This window comes from Dipodomys merriami, unplaced genomic scaffold (assembly GCF_024711535.1).
Source record: "Dipodomys merriami isolate MVZ:Mamm:240054 unplaced genomic scaffold, mDipMer1.0.p SCAF_5, whole genome shotgun sequence".
In the NCBI taxonomy this organism is placed as follows: Eukaryota; Metazoa; Chordata; class Mammalia; order Rodentia; family Heteromyidae; genus Dipodomys; species Dipodomys merriami.
This window is the reverse complement of record NW_027206068.1, coordinates 5,298,493-5,311,644: the sequence shown is the minus strand read 5'-3', so window position 1 is coordinate 5,311,644 and position 13,152 is coordinate 5,298,493.

Here is a 13,152-nt window from a genome sequence, read left to right as displayed (position 1 = left end):
AGAACTACTAATTATGTTTTCCTTTGGAGGGGAATTAGTACAGTCAGATTTCCAAGGCAACAAATAGACTGAGTACCACAGAGGAGAGATTTAATTATTAAATGATGTCTTTCTCCAGATAGTAGCTTATGAAAGAGGAAGATTTATGGGAGAAGGAGCATAAACAGTACAGAGAGAAAATCCAAGGAAAGGAAGTAATTTGGAATCTGAAAGGATCCCAGTGAAACAGTACTGGTACCCAGGGCTGGCTCACACAGAAAACCAAACGCCCTAGCAGAGCTTTACCAGGCACAGAGGCTCCTCACAGGACTTGTCTGCTGCAGCAGATGAGGGATGAGATTCTCTGACTACTGTCCCAAAGTGAACCCAAGCAAGGGAGGGGCCAGGAGCTACAGAATGAAGCAGCATCCACAGTGTGTCAGTACCATGCCTTAGAGCCCTTCTCCCTGCATCCAGTGCTCTTTTCTGACTCTGTAATACATTCCAGATTATGCAGGTTCCGAAGTCAGTGCAAGGGACACCTGTATAGCTGGTGTGTATTCACATTTCCTCCTCTAGAACCCCAAACCCTAGATTTGATGTCACATGACGCTGATTGGGAATATGGAAATCAAAATACCTATCAAGACTAAGCTTCTAGTTTAAGCCTTACTTACCTACTCAGGAATGTGAGTGTGTATCAATATATATGGTTGGTTAATAACACCATGTTGGGTTTAAAGTGTGCACCCACCCCCCCTCATCCAAAGCCTTATGTCAAAGCCCTAAACCCAAATGTATGGCCTTTGGGAGATGACTGAGCTGAGATGAGCAAAACAGGGTCTTTGTCTCTTCTCTCACTCTCTCTTTCCATTTCTCGGTCTCACTTTCTCTGTTTCTCTGCCTCTCTCTCCCTGTCTCTGTCTCTGTCTCTGTTTCTTTCTCTTTCTCCCCCGCCCCATGATGTGATAATACATTGAAAATATACTGGCCTACAAGAAGCGATCCTCTGTTGTGGAACCAATAAAAAGGCAGCTTGGTCTTGAATTTTCCATCCAATCTCCAGAATTGTAAGAAGTAGAGTGGTGATTTCTAAGCCATCCAGTCTGAGCTGGCTTGTTATGAGAATTTTTACTGAAGGATACCAGTGGCTCACACCTGTAATCTTAGCTACTCAAGAGGCTGATAACTGAGGATCAAGCTCTGAAATCCATGAGACTCTTATCTCCAGTTAACCCCTAGAAAACTGGAAGTGAAGCTGTGGCTCAAAGTGGTAGAACACATTGAGCAAACAAGGTCAGTGATGGTGCCAGGGCCCTGAGTTCAAGCCCCATGACTGACAAAATAAAATCACAGATACGAATTGGCGATCTAGGAATCCCTCTCTCACACCTATGCCTCACTTTTCTTTCTAAATAACCATGGGGATTTGTAGGTTGTAGTACAGCCATAACAGAAGGACTTACATACCCTGCCCAACCTCAGGCCACTATTACTAAAAAGAACATATGAGAATGAAATTGTCTAGTCTTGTCTCTGAGGAAATGTTCTCTCTGCTCTCCAACAGAGACAACTTCCAAATCACCAACTGGAGCAGAATACTAGGCAGCTTGAAGAAAAATGAAACTAAGGCCTCTATACTGTAAGCCTTGCACATGGAGCTAAGGTGCTGGATCTTTGGGGCCACCTGGGGGAGAATGGGGACACTTGCTGAAGATCATCTCCCACAGTGAAGATATTGGCCCAGCCAGACTCCCTTACATAGAAGAGGCATGCCTAATCACTTGAGGAAAATCACTGACTCCAAAAAAACCAGAGAAATGGTCCTAGCCAAGGAGAAAGAAGCAGATCCAGAAAACAATAAAACTATAAAAACTTACATCCTCAAGAAGATTCCAAGTATAGTATATAACCAGCAAAGACATTACTAGACATTCCAGAACTTCATTTTTAGTTCTAAAATACTAGATCATTGAAAGCAAGACAGAATTCTTGCTGTTTGACTGTGATTACTGAAACCAGAAAAATTGTACCCTTGTATTGTACGCCTGAACACATAGCAGAAAAGTGAAATAATGATTTAGAATTTTGGTGGAAAACAACAGCCACTGGCCAAATTCGGAACCCATTTTTGTGTACCTCGCAAGAAAATATGGCCAAATACACTAATATATTGGGGATGCTACACATTTGAAAAAAGCTCCAAAATGAGAGGTCATGGCATACGGGGGGGGGGGGAGGGCAGGGAAAAAAGCAACAAAGTAAAAATTGTTAACGTAATATAGGCTAACTGGGCATGGTAGAGCATACCTATAATCCCACCTACTTAGGAAGGAGAGAAGGGAAGATCAGATTTAGAAGCCAACCTATGCCAAACAAAAGGTTAATGAGAGCCTGTTTCAGGGAACAAGGTGGTCACAGTAGCATAAACTTATACTCTCAGCTATAAAAAATGGTATAAATAAAGAGGTCACAATCTCAAACCAGGCCACACAAAATTAAGACTATATCTAAAAACCAACTTAAGCAAAGAAAGGCGTGGAAACTACTCAAGTGTAGAGTACTTACTTAGCAAGTACATGGCCCTGAGTTCAAATGAGAGCACTAAGCAGAAAAAGAATAAAAGATAAAAGGGGGAGGAGGAGCAGGAGGAGAAGGTAAAGGAAATAGAAGTGCATTAATGTCACAAAGACTTTTTAAAAGCAAACTAGAATATTGAAGGAATCATATACCTAAACATATCTTAAATCAAGGGCAATCCTAGAGGTCTAAACATAAATAGAAAAAGGTCTGTGAGCTTCTAGGGAAAAACAAACTCCTAGCAAATACAGATTTTTAAGGTAGAAAAAAACAAAAAGCAGAATAGTATGCTCCTTACCACCTTTGGCTCCTCTTATGCTCAGAAGTCATACACCAATACTTCTGTTACCATTCAGAAGTCTGAGAAGTCTGGTTCAAAGCTATCCTGAGCAGGAAAAGCTCCACTTAAAATTAACCAGCAAAAATCCAGACGTAGAATTATGGCTCAAGTGATAGAGCACCATTCTTGAGAAAAGAAAAGAAAAGCTAAGTGACAGTAACCAGGCTTTGAGTTCAAGCTCCAGAGCTGGAGAAACAAAACATAACCTATATTTCCTATGGTGAAACAGATGAAGTTACAGAAAATCATTATTCAGAATCAGCCAGGAGTGGAGAACCATTGGCCTTTACTTACCATCTCTACAATTAATCCCTCAAGCAAGTGTTCTAGAAAGTGATGAGGCTGTCAGAATGAAGTATTCAAGAAAGGCAAGCAGTGTTACAAGGACATTTCTTTGCAGGAGGTAGAATTGGAGCTGGGGGTGGGGTCTGATCTGCATAACTATGGTAATGATTAGGAGTGTCCAAATGGAAGTAGTGAGGACAGTGGGTGGGACTTAGTGGCAGGTGGCTGTCTTCTCTGCCTGAGCCAGTGATGTGTGTTTTGAGTCTTCTCTGGTTGGACAGCTCCATGGGGAGAAAGCAAGTGTGACTTGGCTGGCTCTGCTTTCTCACTGCTTCTCTATGTTTCCCATGTAGAGCGCATGGCTCGCTTTCTACCTTGAGTTTCCAGGTCCATAACCACAAAGGCCTCACTTGTTTGACTGCTTCTTGGACTTTTCCACTCATTTTGTTTGGACTACTCATCAACTAAGAGACCAAGACATTCTGATGACAGCACATCATTAATAATTCTAGCCGTTACCTCTCTCAAATTGATCTCCTGTCCACAACTTTCTTAATTTTAATTTTTACTAAGGTAAGAGTGTCAAAAAAATGCAGAAGGGAAGAATTCACACTTGGACCAGTCAAAGTCATGTTGTCAGAGATGATTTATTACAAAAACTTCCAATAGAACCATATCCTGTCTGTGGCCTGTGTTACCCAATGCTGGCCAATTAAGCTCTACAGTTAAAATTCATTAACAGTTTTAAAAAGATGTCCTGGCAGACTCTGGAACCTGTGGGGTGTACTGCTTCCAGTGGTCAAAATGAATGATACGATCTAAGGTTGGGTTCATTTTCTGTGTCAGTTAAAAAATTAAATGGCAGAAAAATGTTTAAAGCAGATACAGCCAATTTATTTGACACCAAAAAAAAGCAACAAAGCAGATCCAAAGAGAAGGTCTCCAAAGACGTGAGTCTGTAATATCTTGCCTGGACCAGATAGATACACACACACACACACACACACACACACACACACACACACACACACACACACACACACACACACACACACTCACACCCTTATCCCCCTTACCTAGAGGATGAGGGAATTTAATTGGTCAAGTGACAGCCACTTCCTGGATATTATGATTGTTTTCCTCTCCTAGGGAAACAAGTGTAGAAGCACAGAAGGGAAGGGCTGTGTGGTCTACCACAACTAATGCAAGGAGCAGGTGCCAAAGGTCCTGTATCCTCAGAGACAAGTAGCGTGCACCAAGCACCCTGAGTCTTCATGGACAGATAGGAATGAAAGTGGTATAGTTCCCTATCATGTTGACATTAGTTCCAGCTAACTCTCCTTCAATACGATAGAGAATGGTTGTGATTCAGATTCAAAGCCAACGAACACTTGTAGAGGTCTTGGCATGCCTCAGTTATAAGTTATATCCTTTAAACACAGGGTCTTATTTAGGCTTCAAAATAACTGCATGATATAAAGATTACTACTTTTATTTCATCCATCAAACTATGAAAGCATGGCATGAAGTATATTCTTCTGCTCTCCCTGCTGTGATATTTTTCTTCAAGCTTATATATTCAAACATTGGTGAAAATAAGATTTCAACAGCATCCTAACATATATTGCAATATGGAATTTCCTTTTCCTGGTTACTTGTCAGGAAACAGAAGCTCAAACCATTTTCCCTTCCATCAGGTACACATTAGCATTCATCCTCATGAACCATGGCCTGAGACTATTTAATCTGACCATTACTCCAGCTAAAGTCAGACCAGCAGAGGGCAGCATGCTCAGAACATAATGGAGACACCTGCCACTCTATCATACTACTCTGTGTATGTGCATGTTTTTGCTTATGTATATGTGTGTGAGAGAAAGGGTATGTGAGAGGGAGTGAGGGAAGGAGAAAAGAGGGAAGAAGAAAGGAAGAAGAGAGAAGGAAGAAGGGGGTAAGAAAGGGAGAGAGAAGGAGGAAAAGAGACAAAGAAGGCGGTAGAGAAATGGGGAGGGAGGGACAATGAGAAGGAGACAGGATAGAGGGAAGAAGAGAAAAGGAAGGGTGGAGGGAGAGAGAAAAAGAGGGGAAAGAGAAATAAGGAGGAAGGGTGAGGGTAAGGAAAAGAAAGAGGAAAGGGTTTGAGGGAAGAAGAGAGGATGAGAAGAGAGAGAGAGAGAGATGAAGGGGAATAGGAAACAGAGAAGAGAAAGAGGGAGGGAAGAGAGAAGAGAAAGAGACAGAGATTGCAAGCCATTTGCCAAGGCTCAGCATGGAACTTGCTGCTCTGGTTACAGTTGGAAGGTGGAATGCTAGAGATGCTATTTACTACATAACATGGGAGTCTCCAGCCGGCCATGGAAAGATAGGGTTAGAATCTGCAGTATGCAGTGATATCAGAGGGACAGGTGCAGAAGTCAGGGTATCTCTTTATAATCATTTGCAAAGAAGAATGGAATCAGGTGGGGTCAAGGTCATGAGGAAAGGTAGACATAAGACAGCAATCAAGAATCACTACGTTGAGATTTCCGCACGTATCTTACCTAGATTTCTCATTGTTTATTGGGTCTAGAGGTGAGGGCCTGACTTGGGGCGAGAAGACAGAGGAGGCCGGTTTCACTATTCCAGGCTGCTTCCAGCTTTATCCAGTCTTCTAATTGTCTGAACTCTGATGTCATTCCCAGACATAGATGCCAGGAGCTCAGGCAGGGTGAACCTGATTTATCAATCAGATCCAGTGTAATTCCCTAACCAAATCACAGATTACAGAAGGTCACAGTACTGATAGCCTGAATCTCTGTGTTCTGTGGCACTGCTGAGGATATTTAATATCATTTTTATTTTATTTATTTTGTTCTCATCTCCAGGTTGTTTAGAATGGTAAAGTGAATGTTACTATATTGAAAATAAGGTTTTTTTTCCTTTAGTCTTTAGTGACTGGCATAAATGTTCCTCTGCTGAGTGACAAAATCGTTCATTTCAAATAAAAGCAGAAGTTGTCACTTTTCACAGCACAGTGTTTACTGATAGAAACCAGTGGGTTTGCCAAACTGTGGAGCCTGAAATGGCTCTGAAGAACTTTTCACGCAGGAAGGCTGAACAATGAGGTTCCTGCATCAACAGCATGTTTATGCTGGCGCTTTATATTTCTTAACTCAAAGTGACTCAGCATTTGCCATGGAGCTCAGACTTCTTTCATATTCCAGAACTTTCTCCACACAGTTCACACTTTCCTCATGCTCTGTTAGGCATTTTGCTCTTGGAGTCCCTAAGGTATGCATGAACTCTGGGCTTCTGAATGATGAAGTCACATAGTAGAAACCTCTTGTAGAATGTTAGATGGGGGAAGAAAGTCACTTCCAGCACTTCAGAAGCTTTCTTTTATGTTTTAAGGTGTATAATTTTTTGAGATGGGTGCACAGAAAAATTCACAGCCAGCCTATAGTGTGGACATACGTTTTTAACTCCTTCTGGTCCAGGTCAAAGAGTTTGATTATTAGATGAGAGTTCCGGTGGCTCCACATCTTTCTCCACATTCTTGCTTTCTTGTATTCCACCTAGTCTACTATGTGTATAATGCTGTCTCCTTCTGATTTCATTTCCAGTTGCCCAGTGGTGAACAATGTCCCTTCATATACTCATCATCTGCACATACAGTTATGAATTTTTCAAATCTTTTGCCTCTTTTTAAGTCAGCTTTGCTGTTGTTGTTGAGTTTTTAAGAGTTTTGTATATTTTAGATAGCAACTTTCTGTGTCAGGTTTTCTGAAAATATTTTCTTTTCAACTATGGCTAATATTTCCATTTCATTAACAGCATCTGCCACAAAACAGAAGGGTGTGATGTTGATAAACTTTGAAATTCAATCTCTCAAGAGCCATGTTCTTCAGTTGTATTGAAAGAGTTACCAACACCAACAAGCACTGCTGGGCAGTGCTTGATCCTGCCTGTAATTCTAGCTATTCAGGAAACTGAGAGCCAAGGATAGCAGTTCAAAGGCCGCTGGGGAGGAAAAATCTTTGAGACTTCTTCCTAAAAATAAAAAGGAAAATGCAGGGCTATTTGTGTGATAAAGTAGTAGAGCTTTAGGCAAGTAATCAAGCCTAGAGAGCATGAGCTCTGAGTTCAAGTCCTACTACTGAAAAAAAATCAGTATAACCAGTTCATCTAGATTTCTAGATTTTCTTCTTTGTTATTTTCTTAGAGTGCTTCAGTTTTGTATTTTACATGAAATGCCAGATTGCTTTTGTACATGTGTCTGTCCACTCTTGGGTATCTCCAATGAATTACATCTGTTCCTTAATTTCTTATAAAACTACAGTTTTATGATCACTTTATGAAGAAAAAAAGGAAAATAAGCATCCCTGCATCCTTTTCAGCATTTGTCATTGGTGGTATTCTTGGTGATGGCCATACTGACTAAAGTGAGATGAAATCCCAATGTCATTTGATTTGGATTTCCTTTATAACCAAAGACATTGAGAATTTCTTCATGCATTTATTAGCCAGTATACCCATGGTTTTATTAGGCAGACTATTTCTCCTTAAAATTCGGGAAAAAGTCTATGGAGCAGATTTTAAAACAAAAGTGAGAAACACATTAGTAGACAAGTCAATTGCTCCAGAAATATCCCATAGGCACCCAACCACGTTCCTGCATCAGGAGTGCAGACAATTTTACATGGAGCCGTATCTTCCCTTAATTGTCTTGAAATCCAAGTGAGCTCTTATTGCCTTCAAAATGACATCAGAAGTGGGTGCGATTGGAGAAGCTGTCCATGTCCTGCCCCTCAGTCAGGCTGGGTGGACTGACCCTTCAGGAAGGATGACCATCAGTTGGTACCTCTTATAGATGTGGCCTCCAGCTGCAAGTCAGCTGTGTTTCACAGCTCCTGGGAGGGTCCTCTGAAGGCTCTAGGCCATCTGTGACAGCCTGTGTTCTGTTGGTCTTAACTGAAGCCAGGTTGAAGAGAAGAATGTCCTTACCTGCCCTGCTTTACACAAAACAAACACGCTCCAATTGCCTTTCAGGATGACATCTTGATGCTCAGTGGTGATTCTAAAGACAATTTTAAACCACCTATTTCAAGTCTACTGGTTTATGTGTCAGTTCTGGTTGCAGTAGGCATCATCAAACACAACTTGCCCTGGAAATCCTAAAACAGACATCATAGAAAAATACAACAAGATGAGGAGCCATGGACAGACACAAATTGGATACAGTGGTCAATGCCTTCCAAACCTGTCCACCCACTACGGCCTGTGGACTTAACCACCTTTCCGGGAATAGATCTATGACTATCCTGTTCTATTCTTTACAAAAATAAAAGATGTTTTAAAAAATCCTTGCCCAAATATATTTTAGTCAGTGACAAAAATGCTAAATACTAGAAAATGAAAGAATAAATAAATCAATGCCTCACAGCTGAGTCAATCAATCATAAGGTAAGTCATTGGAAACTTCAGTCAAGAGAACATTATGGAAGCCAGTGGTCTTGGTAAGAATCTAGAAAACCATTGGAGTGATGACTCACCAAGATGTTCTGTTGTAGCTCACAAAGATAGCATCACGTTTGGAGCAATCAAGTCTGAAAGATAGCAGTGTCGGTGCAGGAGGCTGAATTAGGTAAAAGTGATGCCTGAACTGCAATACTATCAATCCTGTAACCAGTTTGGGGCCTGCTATAAGATTACTGCTATTATGTTCATTGGTTGTCTGTCTGATACATCATCCCCCTGGGATGTAAGTGAAGATGACATTCTCCTTATGCAATGAGCAGAAACTTGCTTTTGGATTTAGGGAGAGGATGAGATAGAAACTGCTTTGACTCTCTTCAACTTGTTTGGTATAACCAAAAACAAGTTCAGTAGAAAGGTAGTCTTCATGTAGTGAGTACTGTTCTTACATGAACAAATGTTGTTTACCATAACTAAAATAATGTGTTTCCCTCCAACAATAGACTTCATATTGGTTGTCATGGTATATAAAATAGGAATATTTGCATGAGTTTCAAAGCCCTTCATCCTCTAAATCCCTCCATAACTAGACATGTGTCATGATCATGATCAATCATGTGACCTTTTAAAAAATCTGCCAATGATTTTTTCCCTGAATACCTGGTATCTGGTCACTCTTGGCCCTCATTCAGCCTGACCGGGAGGCAGAGGGTGCTGAGTATAAGCAATGAGTCAAATCACAATCAATATTGAAATTGTCAATCACTGGTCCAAATTGTCAATCACTTGCTATAAATCTATGAACAAGGAGCTAAACCACTTTCCCTTGGAAAGTACCCCCATTAGAGTTCTGTGGAGCCACACAGAGAAAGAAGAGTGAGGGTATGGCATGTCTAAGAGAGTCCCAAGCAAATAGCTTTTACGTAGTTTTACATGCCTCGGGACCAGGAGGAGGCCTGGAGAAGGCCAAAACTGAAACATACTATGTAGAACAAGGAAAAGTGTCTTCAAGATTTCTATCCCTGGGCTTGGTGATGGTGGCTCACATCTCTAATTCTCATTACTCAAAAGGCTGAGATCCGAGGATCACCAGCCAGAGCAGGAAAATCTGTGAGACTCTTAACTCCAATTAACCACCCAGAAAACTGGAAACTAAGTGGTGTTGTGGCTCAAAGTGGTAGAGCACTAGCCTTAAACAATAGAGCTCAGGGACAGCTCCCAGGCCCTGAGTTCAAGCCCCATGACCAACAAAACAAAACAAAAAAGATTTTCATCCCTTCCACATCTCCATAAGGAGATCACAGCAGAAGTTCTTGAATCTCAGAAAAAGACATAATAGGATGAGATATCTAGAGTAGGAACATGAATATGCCAGAAGGGCTAGAAAGTGACTTCCCTCTAAAGCCTGCAATAACCTGTCTATTCACCAAGTTTGGCACAGCAAACCCTGCCAGGTAAAGGCTACATTCAGGCCTCAAAAATCACATCTAGGTTTTCGGGCTGGTGACAGACTCTTCAATTCACAAGGTAAAATGATGTCATTGTTTTGCCTTTGGTTACCAGGTAACATTTTGCCAGTATTAGTAATCAAAAGGGAATTGTTGTAATATGGCGAAAGAGAATCAAGGAAATAAAAGACAATAATGCTAGAAAGTGAAATCAAATATGATGTAAATTGAATTGTAGGAGAGAAAAAACACAGATAGAGGGTATATGGACATTGTTCATTTGTGAAACCATGCATGTACAGCTAGGAGTACTCAATCAAGCCAACTTGTCAGCATCAATCAATGACCAAAGATAGTGACCACAACAAAGCCAGTCCTACAGGAAGTCAGACGTGCAAAAGACCTTCTTTCTATGGAAAAGAACTCCTCCCTAGGGAACTCTCAGCTACTTCAGAAGTGAAGGGAAAAGGATTAAGATCTAAAGCTTGCCAGGACAAAAACACAAGACTCAATATGAAAAAAATAAATAAACTAAAGCACAAAGGGCTGTAGCATGGTTCATGTGGTAGAATGCTTGCTAGGCCTGTACTACACAGACACAGACACAGACACACACAGACACACACAGACACACACACACACACACACACACACACACACACACACACACACACACACTGCCTGTTCAGATCTGTGACTATATTTTTATCAACCACTCATGCTGAGAATGAATCTGCCACCACAGAAATTGCTTTGGAATTGCACCGTGAAGAAATGTAGCTGTTTAAAAGCCTCTGCCCCTGTGACAGCTTTCACTACTGGAATTTGTGATGAGCCTTAGTGTTTTAAGAATTTAGGGTAAGCCACCATCACATTGAAGGAAATTTAAGGCAGATGCAAAGATGAAGAAAGGGACTGCTTTGGCAGCTATGGGTGGGTGCAGCATGGAACACCTACAAATCTATACCATTCCAGATTTCCTTCAGGCGACCATCAGTGCACACAGAAGAAAGCAATGCATGAGAAGTCCCTCAGGGGAAGGTAGCCATCCTCTGTAAGCATCCTCTGTATACTGAAGCAGAACCATTATACTACAGATATGCATACTTGTACATAAGCATTTGTATATATCTGATCTTTCTTTCATATATGTTTTCATTTTTTAATTGGCTCATAGTATTGGCACATATTTAAGGGATACCGTGTTTGTGTTTGTGTTTGTTTTGTTTAGGGGTATGTATATATGAGTGTGTGTGAGAGAGAGACAGAGAGAGAAAAGGAGAGACAGAGATAGAGACACACAGAGAGGGCCTGGAGCTTGAAATCACACCTGGATGCTGTCCCTAAGCATTTTTGCTCAAAGCTAACCCCCTGTCACTGTCTACTTCCAGCCTTTTGGGAGTTAATTGAGATAGTTGCATGGACTTTCCTGTCTAGGCTGGTTTCAAATCTTGATCTTCAGGTCACAGTTTCCAGAGCCACAAGGATTACAGATGTGAACCGCTGGCACTTGATGGGTGTGGCATATTTTCTCCTCAGCCAAGATTAACTCAGGACCAGTGCAGAGTCTAGGCCTTCTCAGCCCTCGTGTAAGGGGCCATCTCTTTGCAAGAAATTATAGAAGAAAAAATGAATTTATGTTAGTGAACTTTAAACAGTATATTCAAAACACCTGACATAATGCAGTGACGTGTAGGAATAAGAGATAGTATCTGCTCTCAAGTTGCCCAAAAGTATCAGCACAGATTTTTTTTTTTTGCAATCAGCATGACTCTAAGTACAGAACACATAAATGGAATATCACATTTAACCCGTCATAACCACACAAAGACCCCATTTTCCAATGAGGGCTTAGAATCTATAGGATCTCAACATAGAAAAATGATAAACATTTGAATATACATAAGTGCTAATTGCCTCAACTTGTTAATTATAACTTAAACGTATGCATCAAATTATTATATCTTCATAAATAGGTACACATATTATGTGTAGAACTAAAAAAATAAAAAATCATTTCAAACATACACAGACAGAGATGTTTAAGAAATATTCCCCAGGTCACCAGAGTGCCATGGGAGTAGGGAGAAATTGAATTGAGGCAATAGATTGGAATCCCCATACCTGACCACTGAGCCAGCCTGCCTTTCCCCAAATCCCCTCTATCACAGCATTCTCCTAAAATAACTAATTGTCCTAGTATGACAACAATCTAAAGACACAAGACTAGCAAATTAGATCAGGTCTTCAGCACATACAACAAGAAACATAGCTGCAGGTAATAGACAAACCACAAAACCCATTGAATATAAATGGAAATAGTGCATGATCAACGCAGATGATGTAGTTTTATAGAAACGTGCAGCCCAGAATCTGCAATGACTCGCTCTTCTATCCCTTTCTTCTGCATGAATGAGCGTGAAGTTTTATAAATTTCATAATTTTTTATCCCTATCTAAATAATGGTTTCTCCTTTATCCCCTATTACTACTTGGAGGAGATAGATGGAAGGGGGAGGGAGGAGAAAGAGAATGATTGAGGACAGGGATCATGATCGAGAAATATGCTATACATAAATAGACAAGATAACATGAAACCCTCTTGTACTCATTGATGCAAAAAATTCAACTGAAAAAGAACATATAAAGATCAATGTCCAGTGCATAAATCTTCAATATGTCTTACCAATAGTGGTATGAAAATATTAAAAATAGGATGGATTCATTAAATTATTTTCCTATAGATTCAGAGAATGTTTATGTTCTAATATTAACTGTAAAGGTGCACATTCAATATGTTTTCTGCTTGCAGAGGGCATCTTCTTGGAGCAAAGTACTTTTAGCAGTGGAAAATCTTCCTCTGGGAAGTGGGTTGATAGGTCATATTTACTTTTGCCTTATGCTTTTACTAAATTCATCTACATAGTGTTGTCAAAGGTTTTTGAATGAATAATACTGTGCAAATGATCTCCATAAATATTAGCCAATGCTTTCTATTAAAGAAAGATGACTAAAACTGGAAGTTACTGCCTTAAAGAATGGAGCCATAAGAACTGTGAGGATGAGA